Source organism: Anomaloglossus baeobatrachus, chromosome 12 (genome assembly GCF_048569485.1).
Source record: "Anomaloglossus baeobatrachus isolate aAnoBae1 chromosome 12, aAnoBae1.hap1, whole genome shotgun sequence".
In the NCBI taxonomy this organism is placed as follows: domain Eukaryota; kingdom Metazoa; phylum Chordata; class Amphibia; order Anura; family Aromobatidae; genus Anomaloglossus; species Anomaloglossus baeobatrachus.
The window spans coordinates 138809112-138831699 of record NC_134364.1 but is presented as its reverse complement, the minus strand read 5'-3'; positions in this window follow the sequence as shown (position 1 = coordinate 138831699).

Here is a 22588-nt window from a genome sequence, read left to right as displayed (position 1 = left end):
GATTTTACATCATTCCTCCCTGTGATCTCCGGTGGGGCTCCAGGCAGTTGTGCAGCACGCCGTCCTCCTCTGCCTCTTGCCGACACGCACACGAGACAGCATAAACTCACACATCCGATCGCATACACACACTCACGAAATCGCACATACCAGTACAATTGCGCGCACACACAACATCCAGAGATACCACGTGCTTCTGGCCATGTGATGCAAGGTTCTGGAAGCTCACTGCACAGTGTTGCAGGTCCTTACGCGCCGAGAAGCAAACGATATCGCGAGTACATGGATGCGATCTGTAGTAAGTGTATGTGATCTGATGTGTATGTTCCACCGCAGGACCTTGATGCGCTCCCCTGCTCCCAATCGGCGTCTGGTGAGTATGATCGGGGGGGGGGGGGGGTGTCTTCACTCTTCTTTCTTTAGTGGGTGTCCGCTGTCTTTAATGAAGTGTCTTGCAGGATTCTTTAACTTTTTTTTTTACTGCTGCACGGACACTTTATTATTGCACCGCGGCTAGGTCTTATCTTCAGGGGATGTCTTATATTTAAGCCTCCCTGAAAACTCCTGCTAGGCCTTATTGTCGAAAGAGGTCTTATTTTCGGGGAAACACGGTATATTCACCTCCCCTAGATCTCCTCCTTTAATAATGGCATGCTTGGGAACTGACTTCAGTGTGTTCGTGGCGCAGCACATGACGTCACTTGCACCTGCGTCAGCTGTTGGCACATTCACTTCCCCACACGCCTGAGATTATGGGTGTGCAGAGCAGTGAAATCGTTCTCTTCAATAGCAGCAGACGATCGCCCCGCAGCTGCAGGAAGCCGGCGACTTGGTGATCACATATGCGGCTAGTAAATAAAATGAATATTCACTGTTCTACACGCCCATAATACCGCCCACCTCAGCTTCAGTGAAAAGATGTGGGCGGGATTAAGGGCGTGGAGAGCAGTGAATATTCATCTTCTTAAGCAGTCGGCATACATGTTCGCCTCAACACCGCCGCAGTTTACAGCGTAGGGACCCGATGGGCCCGGAGATACACATCCAGCTGAAGCAGGCGTTGAGGTCGGCGGGACCTCTGCACCCCTAGGCTCAAATCACAATCCCTGCAACCATGATCATTCCACCCGTCTGCTGGTTACACCTACAGTAAACTCAAATCATGGTCTCTCTGCTGGTGACAAACTACTGCTGTACTAGACTCGGATCATTGTGCCCTCTACTGCTACAGCATGGTGCCCTCTGCTGGTGACAACTACAACAGTAGACTGAGATCATGGTGCCCTCTGCTGATGACATCAGCTACTGCTGCAGTAGACAAATCATGGTGCCTTCTGCTGGTGACATAAGCTATTGCTGCAGTAGACAAATCATGGTGCCCTCTGCTGGTGACATCAGCTATTGCTATTCCTGCAGTAGACAAATCATGGTGCCCTCTGCTGGTGACACTTCGTGCTACAGCAGACTGAGATCACGGTGCCCTCTACTTGTGACATCAGCTATTGCTGCAGACTGAAATCATGGTGCCCTCTGCTGGTGACACTTCATGCTACAGCAGACAGATCACGGTGCCCTCTGCTGATGACATCAGCTACTGCTGCAGTAGACAAATTCATGGTGCCTTCTGCTGGTGACATCAGCTACTGCTACAGTAGACCGATCATTGTGCCATCTGCCGGTGACAGCTACTGCTACAGTAGACCGATCATTGTGCCATCTGCCGATGACAACTACTGCTACAGTAGACAGATCATTGTGCCCTCTGCTGGTGATATCAGCTACTGCTACTGTAGACAGATAACTGTGCCCTCTGCTGGTGATATTAGCTACTACCGTTTCCCCAAAAATAAGACACACTGTCCTATATTTTTTTTTTGCCCTCAAAAAAGCACTATGTCTTATTTTCAGGGGGGTGTGTTATTCTCGAGGAGACATGGTTGGGGGTAAGTTTATCCCCCACATAAAGCAGACCCCTCCCATCCCAGGATCGTCATACTTACCAGCCCAGGGCGTCTGTATGGCTCCCAGATCCTTCTGTGATCTCCCATCAGATATGCTGCACGCCTCCCCTGCGTCTGGCTGACATCAGAACGAACACACACACACACACACATACCTCCCTGCAGCTGTGCTCCCCTGCGTCTGGCTGACATCAGATCTCTCTCACACACACACACACACACACACACACACTTCTCCCTGTGATCTCTCTGCAGCTGTGCTCCCCTGCGTCTGGCTGACATCAGATCACACACACACACACACACACACACATACAGTTTTCTCCCTGTGATCTCTCTGCAGCTGTGTTCCCCTGCGTCTGGCTGACATCAGATCTCTCACACACACACACACACACACACACACACTTTTCTCCCTGTGATCTCTCTGCAGCTGTGCTCCCCTGTGTTAGGTTGACCTAACGGTCACAGCTATTGCCAGCGATGTCCGAATGCAGAGAGGGTACCGGTGACCCCCCTCTGCCCTCCCTTTAGCCTTCAATGAAAACAGGCAGACACCGTTATACACGTAAATGCTAGGTGACGTGCGGCTCCGAATAGAAAGACTGTATTATTTTGTTTACATTTCAAAGTTATACAAAGTTGATTAGGGCGTAACTATGCAACATACATATTCATTAATCTACATTCATTAAGGCGTGGATTGCATATTCCCAGCAAGAGAAATTAATATAATGACTTATACTCCAATAACAAGATGTTTTTCAGTCGTCTCTAAGTCAAAACATTGTGTCCTTGAGGTTGGTCTCACAGTTTATTACGCAAATAAGTCTGGTTTGATATTGCCAGGGAGAATGAATTTCCATTATTTTTCTAAGGCAGTGAAAAAGGTTAACTCTTTCCTCACAATCCCCCCTATTGGCGTGATTGATGGACAGGGGGCCATCGAGAAGCTGTGGACTATAGAGCGAGCAGGCTAGTCTCCAGATACTTTCTGAGTCGCGGGTTGCTCAGGGAGTGTCGTCTCACATCCGTCACCCAGGACTGCCTGCATGCCTCTCGATAGGAGTCTCATCATGATACGCCAAGGTGATTTCTAGAGGAAAGAGTAGAGAAGAGAAAAAAGGCATATTAGTGATTTCATACGGGTGCTGAATAATCATTGTATCTACATTGCTTCAAGCAGTGGGAAAACAAAGCCATTAGCAACTTGAACACTACATAAGCAACTAGTAAACAGAGTAAGGGTATGTTCACACGTTGCTTTTTTTTCAGCGCGGAAAAAAACGCACCCTCTGGCAGAGGGGAAAATTGTAAACAATGCTTTTTTGAGAAAAAGGCATCGAAAACGCATGCGTTTTTCATGCGTTTTTCATGCGTTTTTCATGCGTTTTTCATGCGTTTTTTTAGGTGCGTTTTTTAAGACTTGTCAGTGTTAATAAAGTTGGTTGAACACAGACCTTTGGAAAAAAAAACCTGTGATGTCATTTCCTTCTCCACATTCTGTTTGGATAAATGGGAGGGCATGGAATGGAAGGAGCACCATTTGAATTTTGGAAAAGTTGAAATAAACTTCGCGCACCATGTCACATTAGCAGAGCCCCTTGGGTACCTATACGTCAGAAAACCCCCACAAGTGACCCCATTTTGGAATCTGCACCCCTCAAGGATTTTATTCAGGAGTATATTAAGCATTTTGAATCCACAGCTACTTCACCCAAAATGTTGCTGTAGCAACAATATTCTCACTTTTAGGCCCGTTTCACACGTCAGTGAAAAACAGTGACGTTTTTCACTGGCGTGTAAAACATGCACATGTCCCTCCGTGTGCCGTGAATCACGGCACACATGGGTTGTCTAAGTGCAATCCGGGCTCCGTTCTCCGTGGCCCGTGATTGCACTTAGAGATTAACTCACCTGTGCCCGCTCCCGCTCTCCATGGTGCTGATCGCTCACGCGGTGCAGCATCTGGCCGGCGCTGACCCCCGCAGCAGCTGCTTCCTGGTCGGCTGTGTCGCACATCATGAATATGCGCGACAATAATGAGCCGGCTCAGAAGCAGCAAGCAGAACGGGCTGCAGAGGACATCGCTGGACGCCGGGTGAGTAAAAATGATTTTTATTTTACAAGCACTTTTTTTCTGGCACGTGTTTCACGGACCACACCACTGCGTGGTCCGTGGAACATCAGTGATGCCAGAAAAAAATGGACATGTCTCCGTGCGGCTATCACGCACACGCGGGTACGCCGCACGGAGACACGTGCAGTGAAAAATCACTGATGTGTGAGCAGACCCATTCATTATAATGGGTCTGCGTATGTCAGTGATTCTGGTACGTTTAAAAAAAAGCACAAACGTACCAGAATCACTGACGTGTGAAACAGGCCTAAGGCTATGTGGCCATGATCCAGCGACACGGCGTCCAGTACACAGTGTCAGCCTTCCTGCAGAGATGTGAGTGTTGTCCACGGGAGAACGCAGCTGGCCATGCCCACGATTTGGGTTCAGGCTGCTGTGGAGCTCTATGCTACCTGCAGAGAACACTCTCGTCTCCGCAGCATAAATTGACATGCTGAGGCTCGGGAAGCTGCGCCACCGGTCGGTTTATGCTGCGGAGAAAAGAAGCACAGTGGGCATGAGATTTCTAAAAATCCTTCCACTGTGCTTCTACTGCACAATGCAGCGTTATGGACGCAGGGAAAACACTCAGCGCCCAAACCACTGCAAAACCTGATTGTGGGCACACAGCCTAAAAAGCGTCAATGGAGGTCAAATATATATACAACGTCCCACCCCCCCCTGCATATTCTAAGCTGGCACCTTTAGTACCTTTCATGTGGCACTAAAGGGTGCCTAGCCTAGTTTTTATCACAAAAACAAAAAAAAAAAAAATGGCGTGGGGTGCCCCCTATTTTTGATAGCCAGTCAGAGTAAAGCAGACAGCTGTAGCCTGCAAACCACAGCTGGCAGCTTCATCTTCTCTGGTGATCAATTTGGAGGGCTCCCCAGGTTTTTTTTTTTTATTTATAAATAAAAATAATAATAAAAAAAATAACATGGGGTCCCCCCAAATTAGATCACCAGCCAAGGTGAAGCTGACAGCTGGGGTCTGGTATTCTCAGGGTGGGAAGAGCCATGGTTATTGGACTCTTCCCAGCCTAAAAATAGCAGGCCACAGCCGCCCCAGAAGTGGCGCATCCATTAGATGCGCCAATCCTGGCGCTTCGCCCCAACTCATCCCGCGCCCTGGTGCGTTGGCTAACGGGGTAATAAATGGGGTTGATACCAGATGTGTAATGTCACCTGGCATCAAGCCCAGCAATTAGTGATGTCACGGCGTCTATCAGACACCCGACATAACTAATTGACAGTAAACAAAAGCAAAAAAAGACAACAAAATTTTTTTTATTAGAAAAAACACTCCCCAAATCATTCCCTTGTTCTCCAATTTAATAAAAAAAATGGGTCCGCAGAAATCCATTTGGATGTCCCACGTCGGCTCTGGACCTTCTAGAATATGGGGGACACGTTCAGGGAACGTATCCCCCATTTTCTAGGAGGGCAGACCCTCCATTTGAGGAGAGTGGGTGCAAAAATCTGCACCCACTCTCCCCGGGTCACAGCTGCAGAGTGCCGAGCAGCCAGCACAGCTCACACTGAACACTGTGCTGGCTGTCAGCTGCTCTGCACATGTGACCGGCCGGCGTCTGCTGTGAAGGAGGAGGGGGCCGCGGGGGATCAGCGCTGCGACCGGACAGGTATGTATGACACCGGGGGGAATTGGGGTGAACGGGCAGGGCCTGGGGGGCATTTTTCTGTCGCATGTGTTATTGCACATGCGACAGAAATCATAGGAGCAGGGCGGCCGATGCGCTACTGTGCGCGCGGTCATGTTGGATTTTCGGGAGGGGGGTCGGGGGTCGGGGCGGGCACTTTGGCGACACCGGGGGCTTTGCCAGGAAGTGAGGTCAACAGGAAACCTCTTGACCTCACTTCCAGGTAAATGCCTGCGTTCTGGCGTGCCGACAAAGGCCGCGGACCGCAACAAAAAAGCAGCTCACTGCGGTGTAGCTGCGTTCTGACCCCACATCATTGATTTCAATGGGGGAGAGAACGCAGCCACAACGCACAAAAGAAGTGACATGCTGCTTTTCTTTCCGCACCGATTTTTGGCATCCAAAACGCTGCGGAAAGAAACGCAGCGTGTGCACTGATTTTTCAGCTTTCCCATACACTTTGCTGGGAAAGCTGAACGCATGCAATTTGCCACTGAAACGCTGCGGTTCAAAACGCAGCGTTTCCGCGGTAAAAAACGCAACGTGTGCACACAGCCTAACACTTGGTGTCATTGACTGATAGTCTGTTGTAACAGCCTCCCCATTGAAACACTTCGTTTATTGGGACTGGTATGGCTAAGTATCGCATGGAAGAGGCTGTCACAAGTGCGTGTGTACATATCCAGCAGTCTGTGATCTCAAGGTTTTCAGCTAACACTTCATGATGGGTCTCAAATGAATTCTGCCGTGGTGTAGAAGGCCCCAAAAAGGGAGTACACATAGAAATACTTATCAGCAGTATTAGGCCTTCTTGCAGTGGCTGGCATGGACCCATATCGATCTCCCCTCAAGTTTGACGGAGGTTGGAGTGGTCAGCTGGACAGTCAAAGGCCCTTCGAATCGTGGCTCAAGGGTCTTTCTCACGTGCTTCTTTAGGTAGACCCGGTCACCAGGCTTTAGAGAGTGGGTTCCTGGAACGGCATCAGGATCAGGTAGAGAAGAGTAGACCCTTTGGTGGGTTTCAGTTAGTCTCTTCTGCAGGGAAACAACATAAGACGTTAGGCTATCACATTGCAGGTGTAACTCCTGCGGGAAGTAGCATCCTAATCTGGGTGCACTACCAAAGAGTATTTCAAAGGGTGAGAGCCTGTGCTTTCCCTGCGGGGTGGTCCTTACAGAGTAAAGAGCTATGGGGAGACATTCTGTCCATGGTCTACCAGTCTCCTCCACTGCCTTGGCTAGTTTGAGCTTTAGAGTGCCATTTAACCTTTCCACTTTCCCTGATGACTGTGGGTGGTAAGGCGTGTGTAAGGCTGACTGAATGCCTAACAGGGCACAGGTGTTCTGGAAAACTTGTCCAGTGAAATGAATACCTCTGTCTGACTCTATGACTTCAGGGAGTCCAAACCGAGGCACCAGCTCACAGGCCAATTTCTTTGCTGTAATTCGGGCCGTGGCTGAGCTGACAGGGTAGGCCTCTGGCCATCCTGAGAACAGGTCTACACAGACAAGTACAAACTCGTAGATGCCATGTTTTGGCAACTGTATATAGTCTATTTGTACTCTTTGAAATGGGGCAAACGTCTTTGGCATGTGTCTTTGCGGGGTTTTATTTAGCTGGCCTGGATTGTGTTGTTGACAGATGTGACAATCCTTTATTCTCTGGGAGGCGTATTGTCTGAAGCCGGGGGCTACCCAATATGGTTGCATCTGGTTCATGATTGAGTTTGTGCTACCGTGTGTGGGGTAGTGGAGTACTTGGAAAATGGCAGGGAACCAACTGCGTGGCAGGACGGGAAGTCCGTTTAGGCGCCAAATCCCCTCCACCTTTTCTGCCCCCTTCGCCCGCCATCCGGCCTTTTCTTCCTCAGAGGCGTTTTCTTGTGTCTCAAAGAGGTTCTGCATTTCTTCCTCCGTCGTTGACACTGTTTCCGTCTCCTTCAAAGGGAGTAAGGCGGCTTGTTTTGCTGTTTGATCGGCCAAGCGATTTCCCCTTGCCTCGGGTGTTTGAGCCTTGGTGTGGGCAGCAACCTTTATGATTGCTAGCTGTTTTGGTATCAAGGCTACTTCCATTAGTTTCTTCACTGAGGCTCCATGCCTGATGGGATTTCCTGTTGCTGTGAGGAATCCTCTTGTCTGCCAGATAGTGCCAAAATCGTGCACAATGCCGTGTGCATAGGCTGAGTCCGTGTAGATGTTCGCTGTTCGTTCTTCCAGAACCTCAATTGCCCAGATGAGAGCAAGAAGTTCTGCTTCTTGAGCAGATATGCGTGGAGGTAGCGGTTGTTTGGCTAGGACTGCATATAGAGTCACCACTGCAAATCCGGTGTGGAACTTGCCTGCTTCATCAGCGTATCTGCTACCATCCACAAAAAGTTCAAAGTCTGGATTTGTAAGCGGTGTTGCCTGAATATTGTGCAGGGGCTTTGCCTCATGTTCAATGAGTTCCTGACAATCATGATCAAATAGTGCGCTGGTACGTTTGTCACTCTCTTCTGTCCTCTCTTCTGTCCCCCCCTCTAAACTTGTAAAGATCAGCAGATCAGCAAGGTTTAGACTTGTAACTCGAGCAAATGAGATGTTGTTTGGGGGTAGCAACAGCGTGCACTGGAGTCTGACTTGTCTTGCCATGGAGAGGTGTTTCAGCTGCACTTGATTGAGAACAGCATAGATGTAATGGCTGGTAAGGATGGTAGTCGGGAAATCGAGTGAGATTTCAGATGCTTTCTGCAGTATGTTTGAAACTGCTGTAACAGCACGGACACAGGTTGGTGCTGCTTTTGTGACGTTGTCGAGTTGAGAGGAGTAGTACCCGATAATGTGATGTTTGTCCGTCTTCTGGGTGAGTACTCCCACGGCAAATCCTTGAAGCTCTGCTACGAACAGATTAAAGGTGAGATCATAGTTTGGTAGTGCCAGAGCAGATGCATCAATCACTAGTTCCTTGAGCTTTTGAAAGTTTTGTCGTGCTTCTTCTGTAAGGGAAAAAGGAACATTCTTTGTGCAATCATACAGCTGTTGCATGAGTAGTGACGCATTGGGAATCCACCGTCTGCATTTATCTCTGCTCGCTTTGCATCCTACTTCTGCCAGAAAGGTAAGCATTCGTCTTCACTAGGGCAGCACAGTAGTAAATCATCCACGTACTGGTAGATGTACTGCGAGAGGTAGCGGGAGGGGGGATTGTCTCAGCTGCGGTGGCGTAATTCCAGGCTTGACTGAAACTTTTACTATGGGCACGGGTAGTGTGCCGAGGTCAGTTTTTGATGTGGACCAGAGTTTTGCAGGAACTTGTAGAAGTATTGGATCCGTGTTTACTTTACGTGTAACATCAGATTCTGGTTGATCTTCTATCATCTGGAGAGTGCACAGGATTTCTTCTGGGATATCTTCTGGAATTTGCAGGATAGCAGATCCATCTTCATTGTAGACAATCTGAGCTAGCAGTCTTGATAGTAGATCTGCTCCCACTAGGGCATCTCCACCCAGGGGGGACACTAAGAATTTAGACACGAACATGTATGGTCCCAGTTTCACCTTCAGTGGATGTATTATTGAGATTATCTGGGCTTGTCCATCAACTCCGGATACTACAGTAGCTTCAGAGGAGATGGATCCTTCAGGCACCAGATTCTTGGGGAGTACGGAGCGATAGGCTCCTGAGTCCACTAAAGCTCTTATTTCCTTGTTGCCAATGTGAAGGGGGACGTGTATAAATGGACCTCTGGCATCCCTATCCCGTGCTGCCGCAAGTCAGGCAGTCTTCTCCTCCTGACTCTCGGGTTGGTTTTGAGTGTCCCTCTTCTTCTTTCTACAGTCTCTGATCACATGTCCTCTGACTCCACAATAGTAGCAGGTCGGTGCCTTCCTTCTTGTACCTTCTGGCTGACCGTCCATTGCTGCTATGACAACTTTCTTGTTGCTCCTTTTATCCTTTGCGTCGGTTTCTAAGCCACTTGCTTTGTTGACTAGAAGATCTATGTCTTCCATGTTTCTCCATTCTGGGCAGCACGCTTTCAATCTTTCTGCCAGAGATGCATGTATTCCATCCATGAAGGATCTTACCATCAGGCGACGTATTGCACCCGCTTGTAAGTCCAGCCCTTCATCAGCGAATGACTGCATCAATCTGTAGTAAAATGAGCTGACATTCTCCACAGGACCTTGATGCACTGGTCCCATTGTGCCCTTAGTTCTTTGCTCCTGGGCGCAGAAGAGATTGAGTCTTATCAGGACTCTTCTTTCCACTACGGGATAAAGAGGCACTGGTGCTGTGGCTTGTGGCTTGTGCTGTGGGGCTCCACAGGCTAGACATCTTTCACTCCAGTCCGGATTTTGTTGGCCACAGTTTGTGCAGGTCCATCCTGGGGATCCTGCTATTTTTGGAGCTGTTCCAGAAGTAGCTGACAGGTACGGAGGAAGCTGCTGTTCCTTATTAGCCTTCTTCCCAGCTTCTTCCCATGTGTCTGATTCTTCATGATATATCCAACCTTGATCGTGGGCTGTTTTTGCCATGTCAGAAAGAGTTCTGACTAGTTCAGTCCATGATTTATCTGCTATCACTCCTGCTCTAGTAGCTGTTATTGTGTCCCATTTGTTGGGGTCCAATTGATCCTTCCCCTTCAATCCAAATGTCTTAAAAAAACTTCCTTGGACTGACTGGCTGTCCTCTTGCCATGATAACACGTAATGAGATGTTGCAGGGTGCATCCAGCTCTTCTGTCTTTTGATATTCCTTGCCCCATTCTTCGTCTATCTTCTTCAGCTTTTAGACCCTTGAACGTCCTTTGGACTAAACCCACCTATCCTGGAGATACTCAGAGACTAACTCCTTTTGTATTCCTACCTAAGGTGAGGTCTAGAACCACCTTTCCTGGAGATACCTAGAGACTAACTCCTTATTTGTATTCCTACTGAAAGGTGGTGTCCTAACTTCAGAGGGGGCTGAGAATGTTGAATGGCGCTGGGTTACCCTTCTTGTAACAGAGATACACTCTATATCCGATAGCAATGGCAAACAGGGCTATTCCCACTAACACTAGGGCAGTAAATATCACATCCATTGGACAGAGCAGGTACACTATTCCCTTTCAACACTCACTGATGTATGGGATCTATAACAACCAGCAAAGACAACAGCACAGAAGCAAAGCAGGAGAGCAGACACGCGACACACGGAGAGGCAGAGAAACACAGAGAAACAAACAACCAAACAAGGCACAGAAAACATCAGCTGGCAAGGCTCTCTCAGAGTTCAGTGGAAACCCGCCAATAACCCAGTATCTACTCACAGTGTACCATTTTGCGCGTTGAGGAGAGGGGAGATCAGATGTGGGGAGCATAAAGAGAAGAATAAGGTTCAACTCTTACCTGGCCAGGTGTTTCTGGTCCCCACGTCTGGTCACCTCCTCCTCTGAATGGCAAGACAGTCCACTGCGTCCTGGGATTAGAAACACGGGTCCCTGCTTTTCGGGCGCCAGATAATGTTAGGTTGACCTAACGGTCACAGCTATTGCCAGCGATGTCCGAATGCAGAGAGGGTACCGGTGACCCCCCTCTGTCCTCCCTTTAGCCTTCAATGAAAACAGGCAGACACCGTTATACACGTAAAGGCTAGGAGACGTGCGGCTCCGAATAGAAAGACTGTATTATTTTGTTTACATTTCAAAGTTATACAAAGTTGATTAGGGCGTAACTATGCAACATACATATTCATTAATCTACATTCATTAAGGCGTGGATTGCATATTCCCAGCAAGAGAAATTAATATAATGACTTATACTCCAATAACAAGATGTTTTTCAGTCGTCTCTAAGTCAAAACATTCTGTGTCCTTGAGGTTGGTCTCACAGTTTATTACGCAAATAAGTCTGGTTTGATTTTGCCAGGGAAAATGAATTTCCATTATTTTTCTAAGGCAGTGAAAAAGGTTAACTCTTTCCTCACACCTGCGTCTGGCTGACATCAGATCTCTCACACACACACACACACACACACACACACACATACACACACTTCTCCCTGTGATCTCTCTGCAGCTGTGCTCCCCTGCGTCTGGCTGACATCAGATCACACACACACACACACACACACTTCTGCCTGTGATCTCCCTGCAGCTGTGCTCCCCTGCGTCTGGCTGACATCAGATCACACGCACACACTTCTCCCTGTGATCTCTCTGCAGCTGTGCTCCCCTGCGTCTGGCTGACATCAGATCACACGCACACACTTCTGCCTGTGATCTCCCTGCAGCTGTGCTCCCCTGCGTCTGGCTGACATCAGATCACACGCACACACTTCTGCCTGTGATCTCCCTGCAGCTGTGCTCCCCTGCGTCTGGCTGACATCAGATCACACGCACACACTTCTCCCTGTGATCTCTCTGCAGCTGTGCTCCCCTGCGTCTGGCTGACATCAGATCACACGCACACACTTCTCCCTGTGATCTCTCTGCTGCTGTGCTCCCCTGCGTCTGGCTGACATCAGATCTCTCTCACACACACACACACACACACACTTCTCCCTGTGATCTCTCTGCAGCTGTGCTCCCCTGCGTCTGGCTGACATCAGATCACACGCACACACTTCTCCCTGTGATCTCTCTGCAGCTGTGCTCCCCTGCGTCTGGCTGACATCAGATCACACGCACACACTTCTCCCTGTGATCTCTCTGCTGCTGTGCTCCCCTGCGTCTGGCTGACATCAGATCTCTCTCACACACACACACACACACACACTTCTCCCTGTGATCTCTCTGCAGCTGTGCTCCCCTGCGTCTGGCTGACATCAGATCTCACAAACACACACATCAGGTCACACTCACTCACACACAAACACCCACCCACCCCACTTCTTCCCACCCACCCCACGATCCCAGCAGCTGTACTGCACGCCGTGCTCTTCTGCCGACACTCACCGATCCGATCGCATACACTCACACACTCACACATCAGACAGCATACACGCACACATCCGATCGCATACACTTACACACACATTGACGATATCGCACATACACGCTTACACAATCACAACATCCAGAGATACCACATGCTTCCGGCCATGTGATCCTCCTGCAGGTCTTGGAAGGTCACTGCACGCAGAGTATCGCCGCCGAGAAGCAAGCGATATCGCTGGATGTTGTGAGTGTGTGGATGCGATCTGATGTGTGTGTGAGAGTGAGTGTGATCTGATGTGTGTGTGTCTGTTCTTATGTGCGTGTGTGTGTGTGTTCCGCCGCTGCAGGACCTTGATGCGCTCACCTGCTCCCGGTCGGCGTCTTGTGAGTATGATCGGGGGTCTTCTTTCTTCTCTCTTCTGGGGGTGTCCGCTGCCTATAATGAAGTGTCCTGCAGTGTCTTTAACTCTTTCACCGCTGCATGACACTTCATTATTGACCTCAGCTATGTCTTATTTTAAGGGGATGTCTTATATTAAAGCATCCCTGAATACTCCTGCTATGTCTTATTTTCGGGGGACGTCTTATTTTCGGGGAAACACGGTATGCAGTAGACAGATTATGGTGCCCTCTGCTGGTGACACCTCCTGCAGTAGACTGATCATGGTGCCCTCTACTGGTCACTTCAGCTACTGCTGCAGTAGACAGAGATTATGCAGGTCCTGAACATACTGAGGTGAATGAAGGGTGCAGTTTATCAGCTTTTTAAGAGAAGTGAGGGCATCAGATTTTCCCAGACTGTGGGTGGAAGGAGGCAGCATTGAAATTCCTGACCTGGGAGCGAGAGCGCAGGCAGAGGTTGTGTACAGGTGTGAAAGGCAGTGCAATATGAGGACCATCTGTTTACCTCAAATTTGTGATATTATAGGATAGAGGAATACATAGATTTACACCAGAAGTCATTACAGGAAAAAGGAACACAATATATAGATTTACCCTAAGTGTTATGGCAGGTGAGAGGGGTGCAAGAACCATCCATGCTCCCATTGAAGTGTTGTGTACCCTAGACGAACAAAGGTGCTGGGATAATAGATGTCATGTATTGCACATGAGCAGAGGGACCTCGCATGTGTGGGGTGTTCTAGGCGAGTGGAGCAGGGGGACCTCGCATGTGTCGGGTGTTCTAGGCGAGTGGAGCAGGGGGACCTCGCATGTGTCGGGTGTTCTAGGCGAGAGGGACACGGGGACCATGGATATGGCAAGAAGAATACAGTGGAGGCATGGTGGCAGTCGAGGTGTTGGGTATTCCCGACGAGAGGAGAGCCGTAGCAGTGGAAGTGTTGGGTATTCCTGACGAGAGGAGAGCCGTGGCCGTGAAGGTGTTTGGTATTTCCGACGAGAGCCGTGGCCATGATGGGTATTCCCGACGAGCGGGCACCGTGGAGGTGTTGGGTATTCCGACGAGAGGTGAGCGGGGACCAGGGAAGTATTGGGTATTCCCGATGAGAGGTGAGCGGAGACCGTTGAGGTGTTGGGTATAAGCCAACATTGAGCCACGGGTGAGGACAGGGTTGATGTCGGGCTGGTACTTGCACCTTGTTCCTCACCCTCACCTGCAAGTACAAGTGACTAGTCAGGTTTATTCTTTTATTCATTTTCTAGGTTTACAGCATTATATGAAAATCACAGCCGATGCCGTTCATAAAAAGGTCAGTCTGATATTTATTCTCAAAGTGTCTATGCATTGCATAGGTGGAGACTTGCCTTCATAGAAGACAACATTTGAATTTACAGTTCAGTCAGAAGGGACAATGTATACGTCATCACAGGGATGGTATACATAAAATATAGATAGATATGTATTTACAATGCCATTCTGTCTCCTGCATGCTGCTCTCCCCGTTCGGCTCTGTACAGTGGGGTCATGCTGTATTACGGATGCGCTGGTTCCCTAGCTGTCCATCAAGAATTCCCAGGGTATTGACTATCGAGCAGTGGATGTCCCCGGTGGAGGGGTCTGGGGTAATTTAGTGCAATTTCTTCTCATCTCTGTAGAGTTGTGGGACAGTTGTCGTGGAGCTGTGACCAGCTGAGGGCGGTCTGTCTGCTGCGTCCAGGCTCTGCTACATCTCACATAGGGAACATTGGTTTAATGACTGTCCATTGCTAGTCCTGGACCCACAGAAGCCTGGCAGCTAATCCTAATTCTGAGCCTGGACATCCAGAAGGAACAGTGGCCATCACTGCAGGTCTGGTACTTCCACCTCTTCCGGTGTTTTGCAGTTTTATCATCCATTGAATCAGGTTGGCTTATTGATATAAGGTGTCTGAGGACCTTGGGAAGGAAAAGTACACAATATGGCACCAGAAAGTGTTAGAGCCAAACATTTGGTAAAGGGTTCTGCTACTGTGCTCAATGCACTTGGCCAGGAAAATCCATGAGGCTGGCGGTAATCTGGGCAAGATATCACAAGGACATCCAGAAAAGAACCAAAGTGCAACATGTCCAGGAGGAATGGAAAAAACCAACTCAGGGGATTGTAAGGCTCACTAAAACGATGGTCTGTTGTCACCCCAAGGTCCTGCACTCGGCGTGCATCCTATCCTCGCAGGAACCTAACGGGCATAGGCACTCAAGTAATAACAGCCCATAGGTGTGGCCGCCAGTTGTATGTTGTGGGCCGGGGCAGAGCAGGGCCCTGTGGATCACAAGCTCTAGGCAGCAGCTCCTTGGTCCTGTCTGCTCAATGATATTATTCAAGAAATCACAAGACCTCGATAGTGTCCACTAGTGTCAGGGTTGTGATTTTAGTGCCGCAGGTTCAGTCTAAGGCTAGTTTCACACTTGCGTTGAACGGTATCCGTTGCATTGCGTTGTGTAACGGATGCAACGGATGTGTTGCATATAGTGGCACAGCGGATGCAACGGATGCTGCAAAACAACGCAATTCGTTTTGATTTTTTTTTTTTTTTTTACAGTTTTACCAGCGGCAGACTATTGTGAACGATCAGCTGATCTGCAGCCGGCCGCCGGGTGATCAGCTGATCGCTCCCAGTAGCCGGCCGCCGGGTGATCAGCTGATCGCTCCCTGCAGCCGACCGCCGGTGATCAGCTGAGCGCTGTCACTTGCCGGCCGCCGGGTGATCAGCTGATCGCTCCCAGTAGCCGGCCGCCGGGTGATCAGCTGATCGCTCCCTGCAGCCGACCGCCGGGTGATCAGCTGAGCGCTGTCACTTGCCGGCGCCCGGGCATGCCGGCGGGCGGGCGCTCAGCTGAGCGCTGTCACTCGCCGGCGCCCGGGCATGCCGGCGGGCGGGCGCTCAGCTGAGCGCTGTGACTTGCCGGCGGCCGGGCATGCTGCCGGCCGGTCGCTCAGCTGAGCGCTGTCGCTTGCCGATGGCCGGGCGCTCAGCTGAACGTTCGGCCACCACGAGCCAAAATAAAGTTTGATTTAAAAAAAAAAAAAAAAAAAAAAGAGCATGCGCAGTGAAATCCAGAGGATTCCGCTGCTTAAAACAAAGTTACATGTTGCGTTCCTCCCGCTGGGCGGAAGCAACGGAGCGTCGCCCAGCGGAAGCAACGCAGGTCCTTTTGGTACAATCCGTCACCTATACAAGTCTATGGGAAACAGCGGAATCCGTTAACGGATTCCGCTGTTTTCCAAAAGGGCGGATTGTAACGGAAGGAAATAAACGCAAGTGTGAAAGTACCCTTAATAAAAAAAAAAAAGATTTTTGTTAAAAAAAAAATAAAAAATAAATGACATTAAAATTATGTGCGCACAGTGCGTTTTTCGCGGCGTTTTTGCTCAGAAAACTGCATGACTTGGCTTCCCCAGCAAAGTCTATGAGTTTTCATTTTTGCTGTCCGCACACATCTGTTTTTTTTCAGCTGCGTTTTTGTGGTGCCACAAAAACGCAGCATGTCAATTATTCCCGCGTTTTTCACTGCGCTTTTCATCCATTGAGTTCAATGGGATGTTGAAAGACGCAATGAGAAACGCAAATAGCTGCGTTTTGGTGCGTTTCTAAGACCAAAAACGCAGCTATAAACGCAGGAGGTGGGTAGTAAAGTGACATGTACAGGAAGAGGATTCCTTCTGTCAGTAAATGCAGAAGCGTGAATCCTCTCGGTACCGTCACCGCCACTTCCACGTCCCGTCCTGTGCATGTATGCTGCCGTGCGGCGCCATGTTCGGGCAGGAGGTGGAAGCGGCTGCGAAAACAAAAGTTAAAAGTAGAAAAAAAAAAAAAAAAAGTTATACTCACCTGTCTGCAGCTTCCCGGTGCCATGCCCGCTCCCAGCTCCTCTCACGGTATCGCCAGCCCCGCTCCGGCTGTGTGCAGACGGCCGGGAAACCTCCGATGGATGCAGGACCTTGCAATGGATCACCTGATGCAGTCACCTGACGCATCAGCTGATCGTAAGTATCGCGGTGACGCGGGCGCCCGGCCGGTATCAGCGGATGCGTCAGGAGACTTCATCCCTGATTACCGGCAGCTGCTGCAGCGATCGGACGGGATCAGACTCCCGCCCCATCGCTGCAGGAGCTGCCGGTAATCAGGACATAAGTGAGTATTATTTTTTTTGCACCGATGCATCAGCTGATTGTATAATCAGCTTTTATAGAATCAGCTGATGTGTGATGTGATTCAGGCACTTGATCCTGACACATCATCTGATCGCTTTGCCTTCCAGCAAACCGATCAGATGATATTGGATCCGGATTGGACGGCGCGGGACCCTGTCCCAGGATTACTGCGGAGGGGGGTTCTTTATTTCAATAAAGATGGAGTCACTAATTGTGTTGTGTTTTATTTCTAATAAAAATATTTTTCTGTGTTGTGGTTTTTTTTATCTTTACTAGAAATTCATGGTGGCCATGTCTAATATTGGCGTGACACCATGAATTTCGGGCTTAGGGCTAGCTGATAATATACAGCTAGCCCTAACTCCATTATTACCTAGCTAGCCACCCGGCTTCAGGGCAGCTGGAAGAGTTGGATACAGCGCCAGAAGATGGCGCTTCTATGAAAGCGCCATTTTCTGGGGTGGCTGCGGGACTGCAATTCACAGCGGGGGTGCCCAGAAAGCATGGGCACCCTGCACTGTGGATTCCAATCCCCAGCTGCCTAGTTGTACCCGGCTGGACTCAAAAATTGGACGAAGCTCACGTCATTTTTTTTAAAAATTATTTCATGAAATTCATGAAATAATTTAAAAAAAAGGGCTTCCCTATATTTTTGGTTCCCAGCCAGGTACAAATAGGCAGCTGGGGGTTGGGGGCAGCCCGTACCTGCCTGCTGTACCCGGCTAGCATACAAAAATATGGCGAAGCCCACGTCATTTTTTTTGTTTGGGGGGGCAAAGAAATCCTGCATACAGTCCTGGAAGGAGGATGCTGAGCCTTGTAGTTCGACAGCTGCTGTCTGCTCTCCTGCATACACTATTGGATGGAGGATGCTGAGCCTTGTAGGTCTGCTCCCCCTGACTCTCCCTCAATCCCTCAAGCATTCAGTCCTGGATGGAGCATGCTGAGCCTTGTAGTTCTGCAGCTGTCTGCTCTTCTGCATACACTAGTGGAGAATGAAGAATACATTGAAGAAGGAAATGACATCAGACCTTTTTTTTTGTTCACTGATAAAAAAACGCAGCAAAACGCAGAGATCAAAAACGCAGCAAAACGCAGCGTTTTTGTGAGTTTTTAGCGGCCAAAAACGCACAAAAACGCAGCGTCAAAAAGACGCAGTGTGCGCACATAGCCTAAGGACGCTGCTCCTCCTCCCATCAGCCGCTCCCCAACCTGCACAGTCCTTACAGAGTTCTGAATGTGGAGATTGCATTCATTTCTCCGAGGTGTTCAGCCTGAAACAAGAAAACTAAGACGCCAAGAGAGTCATTAGGAGCAGAGAGACGGCCACCGTCAAATGTAAGTGTTCTCGCTTCGGGCTCGTCCCACTAATGCTCTTCTCCAACTTGGGGATCTCTGGATTAAAGTTACCTGAAATACAGGAGGGAAAAGGTGAATGGAGGAAAGCAAGATCTGGTGTCCAACAGTAAAGCAGAAATGGGCTCAAGTGGCAGTCCAAGAGGCGGGCAGAGGGCACGGACCAGAGTCCCAGTCCAAGAGGCGGGCAGAGGGCACGGACCAGAGTCCCAGTCCAAGAGGCGGGCAGAGGGCACGGACCAGAGTCCCAGTCCAAGAGGCGGCCAGAGGGTACGGACCAGAGTATCAGTCCAAGATGCGGGCAAAGGGCAAGGGCCAGAGTCCCAGTCCAAGATGCGGGCAAAGGGCAAGGGCCCCGGTTGCAGTCCGAGATATGGGTGGAGGGTAGGGGTCGAGGTCATAGTCAGAGGTAGGCGGAGGGCATGGGCCGAGGTCAGTCAGGGGATGTAGAGCGTGAAAAAGGTGATTGATGTAGGAAGGTGGAGAGTGAAGGTAGACGAGTGGGATCGTCCATGTGATGTCTGCAGAGGACTTAAACACCAGAGGGGACTAGCGAGACTGAACAACATGTCCCTTGAACACAAAAGTACATTTAAGCCAAGAGGAGACAGCAGATGGAGGTGACCGTCCAGTATGTAGGTCACAATATACATGGCGGCCGCCTACAAGATGCACATTAGACAAGGGTTTACTTACACAACACCCAAGGAGGTTTATATTTATGACAGGAGCAGCAGTGTCTTCGGGAGCCCAAAAACATTAAGCTCAGAGTCGCCCTGTGACACCGTCGTGCGGGCGGCAATAACAGCTAAACACGATGAAGGGAAGCAGCTCGTGTGATGATCTGGCCGGCCAGGAACAATCCAATCTACATTCCAACAGCAGCAATGAAGCTGGTGTCTTAGTCCCGGGTAGTCAGAGCTCAATCACTAATCCAGTCAAACACTTGGCTGCAATTTCCGAATCTTTCGGGACGACATCGGGCACAAGTAGCAGGTGCCTGCAGACTACCATATTTGATGGGTGTGATGGCCTGTCATGGATGAGGCACGAGACCACTCTGCGGGTCATCAACTACCGATCTGCATCTATGGGCACCTCCTGTAGAATATGATCCGGACACCAGCATGTGAGGAAGTGTGAGAAACTGCCATGAGTCGACCATCCTGCAGGGGGAGACAGCGCACCACGAGTGAGCAGCAGGGCTGTGGAGTCGGTAAGCTAAACCTTCGACTCAGACTCTTCAATTTCCCTTGCACCGACTCAGGCTCCACCACTCCGACTCCTACATATATTGCTTATAGTTAGGTGAAAAATTTATTGTAGGACATCAACATGTGTATGTGATCATCAGACATTTAATTTTTATGACACAATAATCAAGATATTTTAATAGAACATAAAATATATTTATTGGATACAACTTTAGAACACAAAAAACTAATAAATTGTAAATATGTAATACAATATGTAATATACAGTAGACTACATATATATCTTGTGTAATATATATACACACACACTGTATAATTATATATTATATATATTACATATTTACAATTTATTAGTTTGTGTTCTAAAGTTGTATTACAATAAATATATTTTATGTTCTATCTAAATATCTTGATTAGTGTATCATAAAAATGATTAAATGTCTGATGTTCACATTATACTACAATATATTTTTCACTTAAATATGAGCATTATGCTAAATATTTAGTATGTTTTTGATGAAAAATGTTTTTTGCCACTTACATAGTGCATTATCTATCTATATATATATATATATATATATATATATATATATATATATATATATATAACACTATGTAGGTGGCAAAAAACAGTTTTCAACAAAAACATAGTAAATAACATTTGTGTAGTCTATGAATTTGTTGTAAGACATAGAATTGCCTCCATCAGATCCTCCTTCACAGATGACCTGATCTGACCTAATATTAAGGCTAGAGAACATCCTCTCTACAGTAACATGGGTTGGAGGCAAAGCAATAACCACATGGGCAACATCTCTAACAATTTCCGGGTATAAAGGAATTGCCTCATGCACAGTCAGTTTTGATGAACGGTTGAATTTTTCTATTTCTTTGAGAGCAAGTGAAACATTTTACTGAAATCTGGCCAATCTGCTGCTATAGGAGACGGAGGGAAATCTTTTTCCTTCCGGCAACACTTTGCTGCTTCATGTCATCCAAATACTTCTCAAAGTTAAACTCCTCATCTTCTCAGATTCCTTAATAACAGGGTCGGTACCGCAGGACTGGCGCATAGCAAATGTGGTGCCAATATTCAAAAAGGGGACAAAAACTGAGCCGGGAAATTATAGGCCGGTAAGTTTAACCTCTACGGTTGGTAAAATCCTTGAGGGTTTCTTGAGAGATGCTATACTGGAGTATCTCAAGAAAAATAACCTTATGACAGAGTATCAACATGGGTTTATGAGGGATCGATCCTGTCAAACTAATTTGATCAGCTTCTATGAAGAGGTAAGTTCAAGTCTGGACCAGGGAAATGCAGTGGATGTTGTGTATATGGACTTTTCAAAAGCTTTTGATACGGTGCCACACAAAAGGTTGGTACATAAAATGAGAATAATGGGGATAGGGGAAAATATGTGTAACTGGGTTAAAAACTGGCTCAGTGATAGTATACAAAGGGTGGTTATTAATGGTACGTACTTGGACTGAGTCTCAGTTCATAGTGGGGTACCACAGGGGTCAGTATTGGGCCCGCTTCTTTTCAACATATTTATAAATTACCTTGTTGGGGGCATGCGGAGTAGAATTTCAATATTTGCAGATGATACTAAACTCTGCAGGGTAATCAATACAGAGGAGGATAATTTTATATTACAGGGAGATTTATGTAAATTGGAGGATTGGGCTGAGAAGTGGCAATTGAAGTTTAATGTAGATAAATGTAAGGTCATGCACTTGGGTAGAGGAAATAACATTTATGATTATGTACTTAATTGTAGAACACTGGGTAAAACAGACACAGAAAAAGACTTGGGTGTATGGGTGGATGGTAAACTTCACTTTAGTGGACAGTGTCAGGCAGCTGCTGCCAGGGCTAATAAAATAATGGGATGTATTAAAAGAGGTATACGTGTTCATGAAAAAAATATAGTTCTACCTCTGTACAAGTCACTAGTGCGACCGCACTTAGAATACTGTGTACAATTCTGGTCACCGATATATAAGAAGGACATAGCTGAACTGGAGAGGGTGCAGAGAAGAGCGACCAAGATTATTAGAGGAATGGGTGGGCTGCAATACCAAGACAGGTTATTAAACTTGGGGTTATTTAGTTTGGAAAAACGAAGGCTTAGGGGGGATCTAATCACAATGTATAAATATATGAGGGGACAGTAGAGACCTTTCCAAAGATCTTTTTACACCTAGGCCTGCGACTGGAACACGGGGGCATCCGCTACGTCTTGAGGAAAGAAGGTTTAATCATAATCACAGACGAGGATTCTTTAATGTACGAGCAGTGAGACTGTGGAACTCTCTGCCGCATGATGTTGTAATGAGTGATTCACTACTAACATTTAAGCAGAGCCTGGACGCCTTTCTTGAAAAATTTAATATTACCAGTTATGTATATTAGATTTTATGACAGGGTATTGATCCAGGGAACTAGTCTGATTGCCGGATGTGGAGTCAGGAAGGAAATTTTTTCCCCATTGGAACTTGTTTGCCACATTGGGGTTTTTTTGCCTTCCTCTGGATCAACATGTTAGGCTACAGGTTGAACTAGATGGACTTAGAGTCTCCCTTCAACCTTAAAAACTACGATACTATGATACTATGATGAGGATGAAGATATGGCAGCAGTAGCACTGTCAGGACCCAAGTCCTCTTGCGCCTGGCAGTCCTGTAGCCGCTCATCCTAACTGCTACCTCACTCAAAGCTTCTTTTCCTTTAGTAAGCTGTTGATCATCAAGCAGTATACGAAGACTTGGGTCCACATAAACAGCTG